The following is an 18,919-nucleotide window of genomic DNA, read 5'->3' on the forward strand; positions in this document are numbered from 1 at the left end:
GTGGCTCCTCTGCGGCCGGGTGCGAGCAGCAGGTGGCGCCCCGCGTCCCGGCTGAGCCCGGTCTTCGGCTCGCACGCCCGCCCGCCCCGCGTCCCGTGGGCCCGTGGCCCATCTCGGAGCCGTATTTTTCGATGAAATAAAATACTTGTGGTTCCTATTTCTCCCTAAGTTGCCAAGAGTGCTGCCGCTGGTGAAATGTAGTTTCCAAGATTTAAAAAACTGGTATGATGTGTGCTGGGTTTTATGGGGGGTGGCGCGCTCAGGATGCCTTCAGGGCAGGTCTGGTCCGGCTTGAGGATGAGGGTCGAATCACAGCATCCTGAGCCTGACGGCTTTGCGTCAGCAGGCACTTGAACGCCCGAGCTAGTGGGCAGCCCCCTTTTCTATAAATCGTACTGATCCTCCAGTTTTCAGCCTTCCCAGCACTGGGATCACAGGCATGTGCCACCAAACCTAGACTCGGTGGCCGGCTCGGCGTGCGCCACATGCGGTGTGGCGATCGAACCGGCTGCCTTCGCTTGCCTAGGCAGGTGCTTAGTCCGCTGAGCTATCTTGTCAGCCCAGTGTTTATTAGTGTCTACATGTAAGATCTAGCAGTGGTTGTGAGGCAGAAAGAAGGAAAGAAAAATACGGTTTCCAGGAAGCAGTAAATATTTGTAGAGGTCAGTAATGAAAGTGATATGAAATGAAACCATTGGGGATTCTGTCGATGAGAAAGCCACCGGGATTGTGCCAGTAGGGGAAGGCCAGATTTCCATCGAGTGTGTGGCTGACGAGAGGGGTGTGGCCCTGTTCTCGTCTGAGCTCGGGACCTCTGGGCCCGGGATGTGGAGGCCCGGGCTCCGCGGCTGGGTGAGGCCTCCTTTCCCGCCGTGCCTCTGCCTGAGATCGGAAAATGCGGTTCACCTCCCTTCCACCTTCTGACACAGGGGGCACGATCTCCCTGCCTGTGTCCTGCCCGCCCCTCGTTGTCCTCGGGGTGACGGGGGCAGCCAGCTCCTGCGTCCTCGGCCACCTCTGTGGGTGCCTTCACTGCGCTTCAGGCCCCCACTGGCTCCTGGAGCCCCAACGGGAGCCCCGGCCCGGCCGATGGCCACCGTGCTGCCCCTGGAGCCCCAACGGGAGCCCCGGCCCGGCCGATGGCCACCGTGCTGCCCCTGGAGCCCCAACGGGAGCCCCGGCTCGGCCGGTGGCCACCGTGCCCACACGTCTGATTCCCACCGCACGCGTGGCCAGGAGCCCATGTGAGCCAGAGACACGATGTGTGCCTTCCCGCCTTTGACCGTCCCGTCCTGGAAGCCGCTGTGAGCTGGTAATGAGCGCTGCTTCGGTGCTGCCGGGGGGCAAGGTGCCGCAGGTGCTCCCAGGCGGTCCTTCCAGGGCGGTGCTCCCCAGACCCGGGCAGAGGCCCTGGAGGGATGGGAGGCGCCTTCCCTTCACACCCCCAGCCGGGTGCGCGCTTGTGATGCCTTTGGGTGAGAGCGGGCGGGAGTGGGTGCCCGGGAGCCAGGCCCGTCCCACGGCCCAGGAGGCCGGGAAGGATTCTGCGGGAGACGCAGTGGAGCGACCCGACGAGGCCTACTTCAGGGCACAGTAAAGCCTGCCAGGCCCTGGGACCTGGGCCGCGTCTTCTTGAGCTCTCTGCCTCAGTTTCTCATCTGTGGAAGGGGGTGACTGTGTGAAGACTCAGCAAGTCAGTGTGCTGTGAGTCACAGCGCTGTGGCTGAATGTCCTCCAAGGGCTGACAGAAGGGCCTCCCTGGGGTCGGGACTATGCAGCCTGGGGGAGGCTAGTCCTGTTCTTGTGACAGGGGTAAGTCAGGGAAGAGGCTGCTGGCTGGAAGGCCGCTGGAGCAAACGCGGTGTTCTCCTAGTCAGCTTTTATTGTGTTCTGCACGGGGAAGGACCATGGGGCTTGTGATCCATGAGATCGGCTCCACGGAGTGAGTATTACAAGCCATAGTGGATTGGAGGAAGTACTCACACGTGATCCGTACTACCAGGGACAGTCGTGGCGAGGCGTGGCAGGCGTGGCAAAGGCCGGCTTGAGCTGCTGCAGTGGGAGCTGCAAACCTTCACCTTGGGGAGTTCTCCAGCTCCTCCAGCTCAGCACAGCCTCCTGCAGACCCTGAAGGGCACCTGGAGACCGACTGCAGCACCCCGTGTGCAGAGAAAGCCCAGAAGCCACCACAGCCCTGATGTCTGAGATGCTCAGGGCAGTATTGGAAGCCTCAGGTCGCCACCCAGGAGCTGGCTGTGCAATCAGTGAGGCACAGATAGCATCTAAAAATGTGAAGTCACGATAGAAAACATCCGAGTGCATTCTGGTGGTCAGGCTAGTTGTGATTTGGTGACCGTGTCACAGGTGTGTGTGCGTGTGTGCGCACGTGTGAGTGCCACAGAGTGCGTCCCCTCCTTCCGTGAGCCATGGCAAAGCTGTCCACACAGGGGGAAGCGGAGCTGGGCACTCCTCCCTGTGCCCTCTTTTCTTGCCTCGAGCCAGGTGCTGTCCTGCCCTCTGGGCCATGGGGGACGATGAGTCTCGCTGGGTGGCTGTGGGAGAAGGAAAGTGCTGTGCCTGTGTCCCCGTTCTGCGTGTGCCCGAGCCTTGGGTGTATCCAGAGCTCTCGGCCTCCCGAGACCTCCCTGAGATCTGGAGGGGGGACCAGACCATGCTGCCAGACCTGGTCAAACATTCTGTCCTGGCTCCAGTACAGCACCTCCTGTCGCTCCTGTTTCCTGATCTTGTGTCACACAGGGTGGCCAGCTCTTAGAGCAGTCCCTGCAGGGAGCCAGGGCACCGTGCAGCAGGAGGGGGCAGGGCTGGGAGCTCAGTGCCTTGTGGTGCAGCAGTTTCTGCCCACGAAGTGGCCCCAGCCAAGTGTGGCTGGCCCCAGGTCGGGTGCGAGGGCGAGCTGTGAAGGGTGTGTGCGTTGCTGCCCCAGCACACGTCTTCCTGGGGCGGGCATGAGGTGGGGATTGGAGCCTAAACTTCAGGCTGAGCTATATGACACTGGCCATTTTTATGCTTCAAAACAAAGCCAGATACTGGCAACATCATATGAGTCCACTAATACTTTTCCTGGGTGAACGGGGAGACACGGGCAGGAGGCTGGGGAGGTGCAGGGGAGAGACGGTGGCCAGGAGCAGACTCATTCTCAGGCACTTACCCTGTGGGTGGTGGTGGCCCTAAGTCTCCTTAGAGAGACTCAGGAGCTGGCATGGAGCACACACCTCAGAGCGTTCCACCGCGGGTGGCAGAGGCAGGCACTGGCTCCTGTGAGCCTCAGGCATTGGTTGAGGGGTGTTGGAAACCGAATCTTCTGAAACTTCCAGCTTGTTGCATGGGGCAAGTGGAGCAGGACTTGTGGTCCAGGCATGGTGTCTGCATAGCACTGCGGGTGGGACAGAGGGACGTGCACTCACGGGGAGGGGCTGAGGGCCGCGGGGCCCTGCTGCTGAGGCCGGGCCAGCAGGGTCTCCAGGCCTCCCCAGTACCCACAGCCAGCCATGGGCTCAGATGTCTGAGAAACAGGATCACATTGCTGTAGGACAGGTTGTTTTCTGTTTCTAAATCCCATTTTACAGGACGTTGGAAACTAAATCTGTAGGCAAAGTGAAGCCGCCCTTTCCCAGAATTGCGTCGCTTCCAAGAACCTGGCCAATGCTCAGGCCTACTGGAACAGGGCACCACCTGGTTCCTGGTAGCATCTGTTCACATGGGCCACCCCTGGGTCACCGGCCATACGTGTCCACACTCGGGTGGCCCCCCAGCACCTTCCGCCGGACGCTTCCCAGAGGATGTCATTTGGTTGCTTCTGTGCCAGGCGGGGGCATGGGCAGGAGGGAAAGTTGTCATCTTAAACAAGGTAGGGGGTCTGAACTTGGGGTTCATGATGTAATTCAGGGGGATCTCAGCACTTGCACTATTTATATTTTTATTTCCTTTAACTCTTAAAGTTAATTTCTTCTGCTCTGACCATGGGCAACAAAACACAATAATATTATAATAGGCTTGAACTTGCTGCAGGATTCCTGAGGTGTCCCTTAGCTCAGCACCGCTCTGGACCAACTGTGACCTTCCGCCTTGCATCTTCTAACCCTTATCCCTAATCTGATAGCGTTTGGAGGCAGAGCCTTCAGGAGGTTATTAGAGCTTGAGGGTGGGGCCCCTAGGAATGGCATTAGCGCCTCGAGGGAGACCCCACAGGGATCCCTCGTCCCTTCCAGCTCATGAGTTCACAAGCTTTTATCTATGACCAGGAAGTGGGTCCTCCTGAGACTTCGCAGCTCAGAAGTAATAAATTGAGTAATTTAGACTGTTGAATAAATAATAATAAATAGAGTAATTTATTCTGTGAGTAATAAATTCTGTTGTCATAGCTTTGGCCCGGCTCTTGGTGTTCTCCTTTGGCATTGGCAAAGACGAAGACAAGCCCTGTTGTGCCACCAAAAGATCCACGGGCTGCCACCAAAAGAGCCGTGGGCTGCCACCAAAAGATCCACGGGCAGAGCTTTAGAAGCAGGTTCATGGAGGTGTGTGTGTTACTGTGTCACAAATGCCTACAGTATATTGGTAACCATTTCAGAATAAATTTTTAGCTTTTCGTTTCAGAATATTGCCCATACATTTTTAAAAAAAATTATTTATTTTAACGAGAAAAAAAGATAAAATAGCAGCGAAACCATGTCAAAACAGGCTAGCAGGGCAGTTATAATAATTCATACATTGCATATTGCTGTCTTCATAGCGCAGGATAGTCAGAGCGCAGGTTGCAGACGTGATAATCTTGTCTAAACAATGTTAGTACAAACCTTTCTCATACGTGTTCGTAAGGAGTGACAGAGAGCTCACGGGGAGCTTTGCTCCCTGATCCTCCGGTGGTACCATCTGCTCAGCTGTGGTGCAGTGTCATAGTCAGGGTCCCGACACCAAGACGACCTGGGTCTTGGCTTCCAGGTTTCACCTAAGAACGTGTGTGTGTGTGTGTGTGTGTGTGTGTGTGTGTGTTTCACCATGCGACTCTGTCCCCAAGGCTGAATCGTGTAGCCCCCACAGTGAAGTCACAGCTCAGCTCGTCACCCACCCGTGCTGTCTGTCCCCCCACCCCGTTACAGGGGTTCAACCCGGGCCCTTCGCATGGAGCTATAGCCCATCTTTAAATTTATTTTGAGACAGGGTCTCACTGAGTAGCTAAGTCACCAGGCTGGGTTGGAACTTGAAATCTTCCTGCCTCAGCCGCCTGGGATGCTGGGATCACAGGTGTGGGCGACACGCTGTCTTTTTACAGTCAGATATTGCCTCTCCCCCTTCCCCAGACCCTGCCATGCACTAGTCTGCTTCCAACCTGTGTACTGTTGTCATCTCACAGGCCATATAATGGAGTCTTTAGCCTTTTGCAGTCTACGTACTTTGAAAAATATCTAACCTTTTGGATTTGCTTTTTCCATTCAACTCGATCCCCTTGTAATCCACCTGAACTGTCGGGAAGATTGACAGTGTGTCCCTTGGTCCTGCTGTTTGGGCCTCCGTGGTAGCCTGTTCACTGTTGCTTGTTGCTTGTGCTCTTCCAGCTTTGAGCTTAGTTGGCTTGTAATTTTTTTTTTTTTTTTGCGGTACTGGGGATTGAACTTGGGACCCAGAGCTTGCCAGGTAAGCACTTATTCTACTGAGCTATCTCCCCGGCCCGGCTTACAATATTTTACTTGATATTTTTCAGCATCCTGTTTGGAGAGGGAACCCAAGGTCCTGGCCAGGTCTGTGCATAGGTCTGCTGGTATGCAATGTGGATCTATGGGCAGACACCTCACTGCGACCCCCCGCTCTCATGTGGAACCAAACACTCGTTGCATGTGGACCCTGATTCAGACAAAATGTAAAAGGATGACATCTGTGTGTGTATCACTGGTTATTGGGTGACAGTAAGGAGTTAGTGTTTCCTTTTGTAGATAGGACAGTGGCAGTTGTCTTTGGTTTTACGTCCATTTGTTTTGTGTGCTGGGTGGAGATGAAGCCCATGGCTTCGTGCATGTCAGGCAAGCCCTGGAATACCCCCGGCCCAAAGCCTTTATGATTTAAAAGCATTTCCCCAAATAGTTACAGATTCAGTGACATGAGGTCTGACATCGGGGGATCCTGGGAAGACTGGCTGCCCCTGAGTCGCCATCGCCGCCGCTGGATGGTGGCCCGGTGGGAGTCCGAGCGCTGTCTGAGGGCTGGAGGATATGTCTACGAAGGGCCATAATAAAAACAACTTATTTCATAAAGCTACAGAGTTGTTTTTGCAAAGGGGAAACATCTGGATTCGGAAGAGAGGGGCCATTAACTGAGTAAGTGGGTGGAGGCCAGAGTCCTGGGCTGCGGCTCAGAATCACTAATCTCTCTGTGCTGGATTTTCCTTGTGGCAAAGTGGGGTGCGTGGAGGGTGGGACAGATGAAGGTGTCTGATCACTGAAGCCAGCTTCCAGCCCAGGCTCAGGCTGGCTGGGTGGGACCTGGACCGGTGGGATGGAGGGTGAAGGGCAGTCAGGCAAGGCCTCGGGTCTCAGTTCTTCAGTTGCTGGAGACCAGAAGGTGCTTAAGATGCTAGGCTTGGTGACGCACTCCTGTCACCCCAGCATTTGAGGAGGCCGCAGTAGGACAGTCGCCAAGATTTGAGGCCAGCCTGAGTTACACAGGGCAGCCCATCTCAACTCCCCTACCCCCCAAATTAAGAGAAAGTAGTTCCAGGAAAATGAAACTGGCTCTTGCAGCTGCCTGCCACCCACCCATGCGCAGGCCCAGTGACTGCTCTTTGCCACCCCTGACCTCAGGCTGGCTGGGTGTCCGCTTCCAGTCAGCAGTTTGCAGAAGCCCAGGCAAGCGGCCCCCAGGGGCCAATTCCCAATGTCTCAACAGGATGTCACCCTTTGTGCAGCTCCGTGCTGCTGCCCAGACTGGTGGTGGTAGAGACTTTGTATGCAAAAATCACCAAGACCTGTCTGCAGTAGGGTCTCACTACATAGCTGAGGCTGGCTTTGAACTTGTGGCGATCCTCCTGCCTCAGCCTCCCAAGTGCTTGGATTACAGGTAGGTGCCCCCGACCTGGCTCCTCTGATGAATCTTGGAGTGTTTGTCTCACTGAGGCACTGGTGGGGCTGCACCCTGCGGTCCTCAGATGGGCAAAGTGTGATTGTTGTGCTAGGAGCAGAACCCATCTCAGTTGGGAGGGCCAGAAGCAGAAGGGAGCAGGGTTAAATGAAGCAGACACGAAGGATGCCCGGTTTGAGAGACACCAGGCAGGTAGAGACCGCTGGGTGGGAGTCCCCTGGGCCACAGGGCTCAAGTCACTGTGCCCTGGGCAGGCGGCTTTCTGTCCTTCTCTGGTTCTCTGCAATGCCGTGTACAGGTGGGAGGTCCTGAGAGCTGCTCCGCGCCGGCGCAGGTGCGTAGTACACGAGTGTGTGCGCTGATTTGAGAAGAGCTGAGAGGCTGGACACTGCGGATAAGGTGACCCTGTCCCCAGGGGGCAGCCCCTCCCAGGCCCCAGTGCTCTGAGGGGCCACAGTGCAGGCCGGGTGGCCAGGGAGGGCGCCGGGTGGGGGTGGGCGCTGGGTGGCCATGGAGGGCGCCGGGTGGCGGTGGGCACAGAAAGAGGAAATAGAAGAGGTGAGATGAGCAGCTTGCTTCCTCTTGTGCCCTCAGCGGGCGACAGGAAGAGGCTTGTCTGAGGGTCTGGTCCTGCATCACATCACAGTGAGTAAACTCGTGCCAACCCAGCTCCCAGGGGAGGGCAGGTCTGTGGGGCACGAATGCAACTTTGGGACACAGCTGGAAGGGAGTGAGCTTGGCCCAGAAGGGGGAGAAATGGAGGGACGGGGGGAGGCAGAGAGGGTCAGGGCCAAGCTGGGCTCCCATCGCTGTGGGGGTGGCCATGGCCTGGTCAGCTGCGGCCCCTGGGGCCTGCGTCTCCTGGGTGCCTGCTGGGTGTGGGGACAGTACCTGGTTCTCTGCAGATGGACGCGGCTCTGACAGTGAGGCTTGCAGGCTTCAGAGAACAGACTTACCTCCAAAATATTGTAGTCTTGGGCCTGGGAGATGGCTCAGTGGAATAAGCGCTTCCCTGGCAAGCTCAAGGGTCTGAGTTCAATCCCTGGTTCCAACCAAAAAAAAAAAAAAAAAAAAAAAAAAATTGTCTAAAGACTTGGGGGACCAGGGGACCAGGAGAGGGTCAGGGCTGCAGCGGGGCCCAGGGAGCCAGGCAAGGCCTGTGGGGACGAAGGCCTGCACTGCGGAGGCCAGGCAGCGCCGCTCTTCACCAGCACAGCAGGTGTGTCCCCTGTGTGGGGGTGGAAGCACGCCGAGGAGGACACAGGACAGTGAGCTGTTGGTTCCCCGACAGGCCATGGGAGAGCCCAGAATGCCAACTGCCCAGCTTCGAGCCTGGGTCCACCCCACCTGGGGTGGCAGCAGACCCCGACCTCAGAGCAAGAGCTGCACCCCAGCCTCCTCTGGCTGCACGCGCTGCCAGGCATTTCGTGACTGGAATCTGGCTGCTGCGTGCTGCTCTGGCTGCCCTGGGGCTTGTGGAGAAGCTGGTGACCATCCCCTGGGTGAAGGGGACTTCCTCCGCACATTTTAAAGGAATCTGGGCAGGGGCTGGAGAGGGTGCAAGGCCAGACCTGCAGAGGAAGAGTAGCTGACCCCACAGCGGTGGAAGACCTCAGGCCACCTGGCCTGCTCAGCACCTGCTGGATCTCCTGGTCTGGGGCAGTGACGCACTTCCGGCTGCAGCCTGCCCTTCCAGGAAAGCCAGGTCTGGCCAGGAAGATGCCTCAGTGTGTCACAGGGATCCCTGGCTATCCAGCCAAGGGCTTGAGGCCCTCACTCAGGATGTGACCTGGAGGGCAGGTGACAACCTCTGGCCACATCTCATTAGAGAAGCCAGCTCAGCAGGAAGTGGATGTCGAGATATTTGAAGAGAGGATGAGACTTTACTGGCAAGATAAATAAGGATAGAAATGGAATTCGATAAATACTTATGAGTCCATTGGATAGAGAGGAGAGAGAGAAAGAGAGACCACTTCTTTCCAATAGTAAGGTTTCAACTAATGTAGAAAGAATGAAGGAAAGAGAAAAATCATCATTTGGCAAATTCCACACAGAAAATGCCATCAGTGGACACCAAAATTAGGAAGCAAAAATAGGGCAAGACATCGGAAGCTGGCTGTCTCCAGTTATCTGTCCTCAGGATTCCTGCTAATTATGGAGGGGTAAATAATGTCACAGCAAGAAACCTGGGCAAGACCTCTGACCCCAGTGATGGATATCACTTAGCTGCCAAAGGGGCAGCCTGGGGTCCCGAAGCTTGGATGCTGTGTGCAGAGGGGCCGTGGGGTGTCCTGGCCGGGTGCGGCCCCTTGACCCAAGGTCCAAGAAGCTGGGACCTGGGGGCGGTCTACAGACTTGTGGAAGCCATCAAGGCCGCGAAAGCCAGCACGGCTGGGGAGCTGTCCGGGAACGAGGAGGCTGAGGTGCCTCTGCCCAGAGCTGTGGGGTTCTGGTCCCCATCCTGGGCCGGAAACGGCACTGGTGGGAGGTTGACTGGGCTCTCAGTTCTGGGGCTCGAGAGCACGGTGCCCGGATCTGCGGAGCTCTGGGAGGGGCCTGTGGTGGGGTGTTGCAGGGGTGGGAGAGGTCTTATAGACAGGAAGTGGGGGGCGGAGAGCCAGTAGCTCTCCCTTTTATAGAGGCCATTCTGGGGGTCTGATCCCTGCAGGGCACAGTCCCAAGGGCCAGCACCTTGCACGCACGGACTTGAAGGCCCTGTCGCTGAACGCCGCCACGGGGCTGAGCCCCAGCTCTTGTGCAGTGCATGAGAGGCCCAGCAGCGCCATTCCCAGTCTGCATCTGCCACCGAGATTGCACCAGACGCGAGTGGCAGGGAAGCCGGCTGACAGGTACATGGGGATCCTGGGCATTCTTCTTATGAGTCTAAAAATAATTTTAACATAAAGAAGAAAAAGGTAAGGGAAGGAAGCTGGGCTCCAATCCTGGAGTTTAGCTGCTTCTGGGCAGGGAACTGGGTCTGTGGCTCTTTCTCTGTAGAGGGTGTGAGGAGCACCAGCCTGTGAGGCCTGGACACTCACTGCGGGCCGTGCCCACCCCATCTAGTCCACAAGGACCTGCCACAGCCGGGGTTCTGCTCAGTGAGCCCAGAGAAAGGCAAACACCTCAGACCACGTCCACCTCTTGGGGACACTGGGGCCTCTGATGCCGGTCTGGGGCACTGTCCCATCCCCGACACAGATGCTGACAGAGCCCAGGGAGGTAAAGCCAGCATCTCTAAGTTACACAGCAATAAATGCAGAGCCAGATTCAAAGCCAGGTCTCTGTGGCCCTGAACCTGGATCCTCACCCCCTGGTGTTTGCTGGAGTCAGGTGGAAGTCACAGGTCGGGGAGGGTAAGGGCAGTAGGCTGGGGAAGAGGGAGGGAACACCTCGATCCTGGACCCCAGGATGGGCACCGCACACTGGAGCACAGGGAGGGCTGTGGGCCCCACACTGTGTGCATTCACAGGGCAGGATAGATGCTGATGGCCCTGGCCTGGGAGGGAGAGGACAGCAGGATGCCCTGGTGGGCAAGGAGGGAGGGGTGGAGGGAGGGAACCGCAGCCCACATGACCAGTCAGTGACAGCGCGCTGGCTCAGATGAGAGTTAGAGGTGGGTGTAGCCTGGATGTGACAGGACGGGGTGGGGTCCTGTCCGGCAGCAGCCAGGCGGATGAGCTGCAGACAGCCCTCTGCGGCCTGAGACGGCAAGGCACAGGGCAGGGGCGCAGCCCACGGCCCTGCAGGACAGCCAGCTTCTCTCGGTGTGCAGACCGCAGCCCCCTGCAGCTGCCCAGGCAGGTCCAAGCACCAGGGCAGGGGTTGGGGCGCCTCCCAGGAAGCAGAAAAGGAAGCATCAGAGGTAGGAGGCTCACGGGAGAGGGCCATTGCAGAGCAAGCCCGAGAGGAGACCAGAGCAGCGCTCTGCACGCAGGAGGGGGTCTCCGGCAGGGCGTGGGAAGTGGGGTCCAAGGAGAGGGCTCCCCACCAAGAGCAAGGCTTGAGCGAGCCCCGCCTGGCACAAGGTGGGGAGCACAGGCGCAGGTGGCTACTGTTCACAGCAGGGCTGGAGGGGCGGTGCTGAGGGGTCTCTGGCCAGGGCAGCTGCGGTCAGACATCAGACCCCTTAAGCAGTTGCCCCAGCAACTTGGTGGCCAGCGCCTGGAGCAGGGTGCCCTGTGGACGCTGCCCTCTTTGGGTGGCTCTGGAGCTGACAAACCCAGTAGGTGCTGGGGCTCTATGTCACCTCAGAGGGCCCCCCTCCGTCCATGAGGGCCCCCCTCTGCCCATGAGGAACCCTCTCCTGACCCCAGCCCTCCACTGCCATTTAGTCAGTCTACCCCATAACCAGCGCAGGGTCCCTCAGCCCTGAGACGTGCATTGGCTGGGTGTGAGGGTGCACACCTGTGATTGTAGGGAAGCTGAGGCAGCAGGATCGCAAGTTCAAGCCTTGCCTGGGAATACAGCATGACCCTGTCTCTAAAAAATAAGTATGAGCTGGGGCCACAGCTCCACTGAGGGACGTAGGCTCAACTCCTAGTAGTGCAAACCCAGAAAAAGTGGGTGGATCATACCCTGCCTGCATTTCCCTGCTCCCAGGGTGGCAAGGCATGCGGTTTTGAACCTGGCATCCTGCTGAAATCCAAGCCCAGGGAGTCCCAGTGGTGGCACAGCAGGGACAGCAAAAGGTGGAAAACAGCAGAGGAAAGACAAAACATCACTCCTCTCGGGTGGCAGTGGCTCTGCAAGTGCCAGGCGCTTTGTCCGCACTCCCAGAAACCGGCTCTGGGAGGAGGCACCAGCGAGGCTGCAAACATCCTGGTCCCCGATAAGAGCCAGGAAGCAGTGCAGAGCATGGGCTCCCGGGGCTGGGGAGGGAGGCCTCGCAGGGACCTCAGTGACCTCGGGCTGCTGGAAGGGCACAGAGCCGCGGGAACAGGGCGCAGACCCTGGCCCTGCAGGAAGACCGCAGCGCCTAGAGCCACCCTGGGGACTCTCAGCCTCTTCTAAGGACTTTTTATTTATTTTTTATTTTTTGCTCCGAATGCCCTCAGGGGTGGTTTGGCTGGCCGGAGTATTGTGGGGATTGAACTACAGCAACCTGAGGCTGACAGCTTTGCCTAAGCAGCCGCTTAAAGAACTGAGCTAGGGCCAGGCCCCTTCTTAGCCTTTTCTGTTTCCCATATATCTCCAGGTCTTGCATTGAAAATGTTTCATTTTTAATCAGGAAAAATATTTAAGAAATAAGACAGTGCTCCCTGCCACGGCCCAGAGCCCGCAGTGGTGGGACTGGTTGGCTGGGTGCCCTTGGGCCCTGAGGTCCGGGCAGGCCTGGGCCAGTGCCATTTTCCAGAGGGAACTGAGAGCCCAAGGCCGGATGGTGGCGGTGACACAGGTGGTGACAGGTCATCAGCACTGAGGGACACAGGGAAGAGCTTCCGCAGACAGGAGCACAGGGTCAGGAGGAAAAGTGGCAAGTTCCCTGGACTGGAATCACAGTCCAGGTGAGAGAAGGGGGCAGGCCACGGGAGAGGGTGAGTCGGGGCGCGGGGCTCTACTCCCCGTTGCCCCTCCTGGGCCCTTGCGGCATCTAAAGCCGCAGACAGAAGCTGCAGGCCACTGTGTGGCTTGGGCCTCCCAAAGGCTTGTCACCCCGACACGAGGGTCACATCTTGCACCTCTTTGGGCCAGGTGAAGTGTCAGCCCACCGGGGAGGAGCTGCTTGTGCCTTCGACGGTGTCCTGTGCCTCTCGGTTAGCCGGAACACTGGGGCGTGTGAGACCATTTTGTGCTGAGAATCATTTTCTTTTGACACAATTTGAAAATCTAATTTTGATTAGCGTGTGTTTGCTGGACGTAAGGACCACATTGTTCATAGGGAGTTGACACGTGGACAGAACAATCGCAACTTTTTCTCTTTCTGCTCCCCTCCCTCCACCCTTCTGCTTCCCTTTCACAAAAGCTCCCTGTTTCCTATCGTCTGTCTTTCACTTCGCTCTAGTGTATCTGTAGCCTGCTCTCATATCAGAGAGGCAATGGATATTTCAGCTTGTGTGTCTGAGTTGTTCCACTCACAGCGTGGCCTGCGTGTGACTCGCACTTGTCCTTCTCTATGGGGCAGCCAGACTCCGTCGTGTGTCAGGGCCACGCTTCCTTATCCAGTCTCCTGCTGGTGGACCCACTTAGTGAGTCGGAGCTGTGCTGCTGGAAGCCAGAGTGTGCGTCACACAACATGCTGTCTTAGTTCCTTCAGGAAGACTCCTAGAAGGGGAACAGCGGGGTCGGTGCTGACGTCCTGCGTTTGGTGGCGTTCGCATTCCCGCCAACAGCGCAGCCGCAGCTGAGGGCCTTTGGTCACGAGGCCGGCTCAGGGTGTGCGGGGCGGAAGCTCGTCAGTGGAAGGCCTCGCTGCCAGGTATGGCAAGCCCTCTCACAGCACGGGCGTGGGGGCGTCAGGGCCTGCACGGGGCACCTGTCCCATCCTGGGGGCCAGGGCATGAGGAGGGGCAGCCAGCCTCAGGGACACGATTTCCACGGCTGCCGCATCCGGGGCCCGCGGTCCCTGCATGCCCGGGGGAAGCAGTAGCCCCTGGCCCTCCGCTCGGCAGTTTCTGTTGCTGTCAGCTCTGCTAGCCCCATTGGGTGGCATTGACACCCTACCCTCATCCTAGAGTCAACTCCAGTCGCATATAAGCCCGACACAGCCAGGGACAGAACTGTCACACTGATGACTGCAGGAATGTCTGTTTTAAATGTATTTTGTATGGGGTTGGACGCATAGTGATCCTCCTGTTTGCAGCCTCCCCAGTGCTAGGATTACAGGCATACACCACCATGCCTGGACTCTGTCTCCGGTTCAGTGTGCACAGGGGTGGGGCCGGCACAACATGTAGTGCAGGGGATTGAACCGGGGTCCCTGAACTTCCTACGCAGGCGCTTGGCCCACTGAGCTATCTCGCCGGCCCAGACGCAGCTTGTTTATCTGAGCACTTTGCCCTGAGCTCCCACGAATCTGCAGATGTGAACGCTGGCAGTGCCTACTGTGCATCTTGGGAGTATTTCTCTCGCTCACTGAGTTTCAGTTTCTCATGGTAAAGCGGGCCTTGGGAGCATTCGGGTTCTTACCATGCGCAGAGCTGAGGGAGGACGCCCACACCTGGAGTTATGCTCTCTGAACAGCGGGGCGTCCTGTTGAGGAGCACAAGCTTCCAACAGAGCAGAGCTGACAGCAGCGTGGGTGTGCACGGCTGGCCTGAAGGTCGCACGGGTCAGTCCGCACACTGTCTTCCTTCCTTCCTTCCTTCCTGGGCTGCTTTGCTCTTGTGAACCTGGCGGGACCCCCAAGGCACACAACTCTCACTGGGCGGTTTGCTGTACAGACAGGAAGCCTGTCCCAGGAGGGCCAGCGCCCCGTGCAGCCTCACTTCCTTACAGGGGCTACAGGCAGGCAGGTATCAGCGGCTCCACCCAAGATGGTCATTTGGGAGCGCCTGCCCTGGCTCAACACTTTGACTTTGGCCTGTGATCTCCTGTCACAATCCCACACCTGCGGGATCTTGCATTGTTCCTTCTCCATCCCTGGCCCTAGCCCTTGCTTTCTCAGGAGTTGGAGTGGACCCTTGGCCCGGGCTTGGGTCCCAGTTTTACTCGCTGTGCAATCCGGCCCAGGTCTTCAGTCCTGTCTCGATGTGCTCTTGTGTGACGTGGAGATAGTGACCCTGACTGCTCCTGCTGCAGGATGGAATAGATGAGCGCAGGTGGCATTCTGTGGGCACAGCCTGTGTGCCGTAAGTGCTGCAGAAATGTGGAGAGTTAGACCTCAGTCTGCTGTTCTCCCAGGCCCTGGAGGACCCAGGCCCTGGAGAACAAGCGCAGAGTCCCAGCTCTGTTACCTGCTCCCTAGGTGGGAGGGCTTTGGCTGCTTACGTCCAAGTATTTCGGGGAAATTGAGTCAGCAGTCGCCAGGAGCTCAGGGGAAGAGGAGAAGCCTTGTTTAAGGATTGTGGAGCCGAGAGGTAGACTCTGAAGTCTGAGGCTCTGATGTTAGAAAGTGTGTCCATTGTGTAGGGTGGCAAATGGGAGTTATCAGAAAACTAAGCGAAGAGCAGGCCAGACGTCTCAGCAGACTAAAGCGCCTGCTTGGGCAGATGCAGGGACCAGGGTTCCATCCCTGGTATGCCATGCTGGCCCTACACCCAGGGTGCACTGAGATGGCGATTGAGACTGAGCGTGGTGGCGTGTACCAGTAATCCCAGCATTGGGAGGCTGAAAACAGGAGGATCACTAGGAGTCCAATCTGTGTAGTGAGACCCCATAGGCCCTGTATTAAATACATTCTAAAAACCCCAAAAAGTAAGCTAAGCATAGCTGAAGGATCTGGCACGGTGGTCTCGTGGGGAGCAGAGCTGTTAGTTTCAATTTGATGACAAATCCCATGATTTAGCTGAGTTCAGTGGCGGGGAACAGCATGGCTGCACTAGGTCAGGATTTCTCCTTTCGAAGCTCCAGGCCAGATGCTGTGGTCAGACTGCGACTCTGAAGGTCTCGTGTTCCAGCCACAGGAGGCTGGGCAGGCGACCCCAAGGGCTGTCCCAGGTGGTGCTCACACTCTAGACTCCAGAGAACAACTGGAGTCTCCTGGTGGGGGCGGTCACGGGTCCACCTCCTGTGACACAGGACACGACATGGCTCATGTGGAAACAGGACAGAGGACCCTGGGCTGGGTCATGCTGCCTGGGCACAAGCTCCAAGCTGCGGGGGCTGAGCTATCCCAGCTGGGGAATAGAAGGGCCAGCTCAGCTCCATGGCATCCAAAAGACTGGGTGGGAGGGAAGGGCAGGAGGGAGGAGGCCGCTGCAGCCCTTGTTGGTGGCTCTCTGAGGCCAGCCCTGGGCTGTGCTGGGGACCCAGCAGCACCAGGGGAGGCAGGTGGCTCTGTGTCCAGGAGGTGGGCAGGGGATTGATTGCTGTGTGCACTGGGCCGTGGCAGGGAGGGGAGGGTGATCTCCAGGCTCCACTCCTGCAGCCAAGGTTCTGTCTGCTGGATGTGACCTTGGACAGGTCTCCTGATGTTCAGTCCAAATGCTGGGGTGGCTGCCGAGTGAGGTCAGCTTTGACCTTGTTTATTTGATCAGTCTCATCTCTTACTCACTGTGCAACAAACAGTACGGGGACCTGGTCAGTGCCCAGGAGGGACCGACATGTGATCCTGAACTTCAAAGCTCTCAGCTAGGAGGGGTGAGGGTGGACTGGACATGGAAGGTGAGGGTGGGGGCTGAAAGGGCTGGGCCAGGCCCCTGGCACCCTGGTCAGGGCTGCTCTGGGCAGGTGGGCAGGGTGGGGGGCGCTGTGGCATTTGTCCTGGTATCCACATCCCAGTGTCCCCAGTGCGGAGCTGGCTGGCCCACAAGCACTCGTGAGCTGTCCCCGGGGCACACGACCCTTCCCTGCCTGCTCAGAGCCTCTTCTTCCAGAAACAAGGGGTCCTGGGGAAGGCCACCCCATGCTGGGCCTAGGTGCCAATCTGGACATCACCTTGTGAAGCCTCAGTTTCCCCTCTAAGAGATGAAGATCCTGAGAGTATGGTGCCCGGGGGCAGCAGTGAGGTTCGAGTGAGCCCGCATGCCCGCCCGAGCGTCAGCCCACACAGCCACCTTCTTGCCTGAGGCCTGTGGCCCTGACTCCCCCTGGTTGCTCCAATGGCACCCTTTGCAGAGAGGAGGGGAGGGGAGGCCTGGATGATCCCTTTAGTCATAGGCTGAGGCCAGCGCCCCCAGGACCATCAAAACCCCTGATCCCACCTAGAGCTCTGCAGGGGTCCCCTTCTTCACTCAATGCCCTGTGGGCCTCCCCTGACACCCCCCTCCCTCCAAGTCTCCTCTGCAGCTCCTGTGGGAGTCTCCGAGTCCCCCAAAGCTTTCGTGCAGGACTTCACGGGGGCACCTCACTGGCTGCTCGCTTACGCTCAGGTGGGAGTGGCTGCTGCCCACTTGTCCTTCTCTAGGTGCTGCAGGAGAAGCCAGGGACTCGGACAGTGAGAATACGGAAAGAAAGAGGACAAGCAGAAAGGTGCAGATGGGGCGGTGTGGGCTGCAGGCAGAGGCCCAAAGTGCAGGTGGGGCCAGGCTCTTGTGGGCTTTGGGGGTGGTGCGTGGCTGCTGCCCCCGGTCTGCCCCAGCAGGAAGAGGAAGGAGATGCCATCAGTGTCACTGCCTGCGAGTGGAGACTGAAATCTCAGCAGCGTAAGAACTTCCAACAGTGCCGGGGCGCTGTGGCCGGCACCTGGCGTGGCTTTAAGCAGCACATGTGTGCTGTGGGCCGCATTCCCTGTACAGGCTTAGGACACCTTTCTCAGGCTGCTAGCCGTGCGGCACGGTCACTGCGTCACACTGACCGTCTGCTCCTCCGTTATCTCCTCTCCTAAGCTCCTGACACCCCATCTCCCTTTCACAAAAAGTCCGAGGACATCCAGGACAGACCCCACTTCAGGCCCTTACCTGTTTGCACCTGCGAGGTCCCTCTTGCTGTGTGGGCTGTCACAGTCCCTGGGCTGGGGTGAGGGTGCAGTGGGTGGGCTCAGCAAAGCTCTGCCAGGGTACAGCTTTCACCCCTCGCCATGACCTTGACCCCTGACCACAACCTGTGTCCCCTTTGGTACCTACTGGATGGGGCAGGGCAAAGCTAAGGTACTAGACCAGGAAATCTGAAGACACTCGTCAGATGCCACTTGGCCAAGGACTTCTGGGAGCCTGGGCAGAGGGGGCTCCCAACCCCTTCCCTGGCTGCTGAGGCCTTATGGTGGACACGAGGGTGTCTGTGGGTGCTGGGTGCTGTGTCATCCCTGGCAGTGCTGATGGAGGGGAGGGAAGGGAGGGTTGTCTCAGAGGCAGAAGACTTGTCCCATTCCTGGTGACACATCAGCAGGTTGGAATTTGTGTGAGAAAGGGACAGTGTTGCAAGGGGAGACCTTCTACAGCGCTGGGCCGGCTGTCTGGCTGACCCTGACCCCAGGTGTTTTAAGCGCTTATCAGCCTCAGTTGTTTACTGAAGCAAACATCAGGGATTTGAGAAATAAGGTCAATATCAAGGCCACGCCAGCAGTTCAGAAGGGCTGCTGTGGAATTGTTGAGGTCCACTAGGCCCCGGTCAGTGCAGAAGTGGGCCTTGCACCAGCCGCTCCCAGACCCCCAGCACCAGCCATGGGGGCCCTGCTGCTGCCAGAAGGGAGATGGGTCCAGGCCAGGGCATCCCCCACCCCGGGAGGACAGTGCAGGAGCCTCGAAGGAGGCCCAGGCCCGGCTCCGGAGCAGGGTCCTGCATGGAGCAGCTCTCACAGAGCCCTGGGGCTAGGACAAAGTGCGCAGGTGAGCTCCCCAGCATCTGCTCCGGATGCCATCTGCTGGGAGCCTGGGGGGAGCAGAGCTCACAGAGTAGGAAGACCCAGGTGCGCTGTCTTGGCAGCCCTGGAATTTCCACGCCTGTGAGCTCAGGGCGCTGTGGGCACTCAGGGGGCCAGAGGAAGCCCAGAGCCCGTAGTCCTTCCAAAACCCTACTACCAGCATTTCTAAAGAGTCAAATGGGGCAGGGGAGATGGCAGATGGCTTGGTGGAATAACCGTTTGCTTGGCAAGCACAAAGGCCTGAGTTCAATCCCTGGTTCTGCCAAAAAACCACAACAAAACAAAACACTCCTGGCAAGCTACATGAAAAAAGAAAAAATCCATACCTATAGGACTTCTTACAAAACAACCCCCCACCTGAAGAAGTACAAATGAGCACTGAGCGTATCAGAAGGATCAGCTTCGCCTGAATCAAAGAGTGCAAAACGCAAC

General features: G+C 57.9%; 1 protein-coding gene across 1 annotated transcript in view; it reads left to right on the forward strand.

The window, feature by feature from the left end:
* Positions 1-9,855: 9,855 nt before the first annotated feature.
* The window catches only part of Ackr2 (atypical chemokine receptor 2), a 14,525-nt gene continuing 5,461 nt past the window's right edge, over positions 9,856-18,919 (forward strand). The window contains exon 1 of the mRNA XM_023700675.1: positions 9,856-9,938. The gene's annotated coding sequence lies outside the window, so the exon portion shown is untranslated. The remainder of the gene's footprint in view (positions 9,939-18,919) is intronic.

Source organism: Octodon degus, unplaced genomic scaffold, assembly GCF_000260255.1.
Source record: "Octodon degus isolate 3935 unplaced genomic scaffold, OctDeg1.0 scaffold00126, whole genome shotgun sequence".
Lineage (NCBI taxonomy): Eukaryota > Metazoa > Chordata > Mammalia > Rodentia > Octodontidae > Octodon > Octodon degus.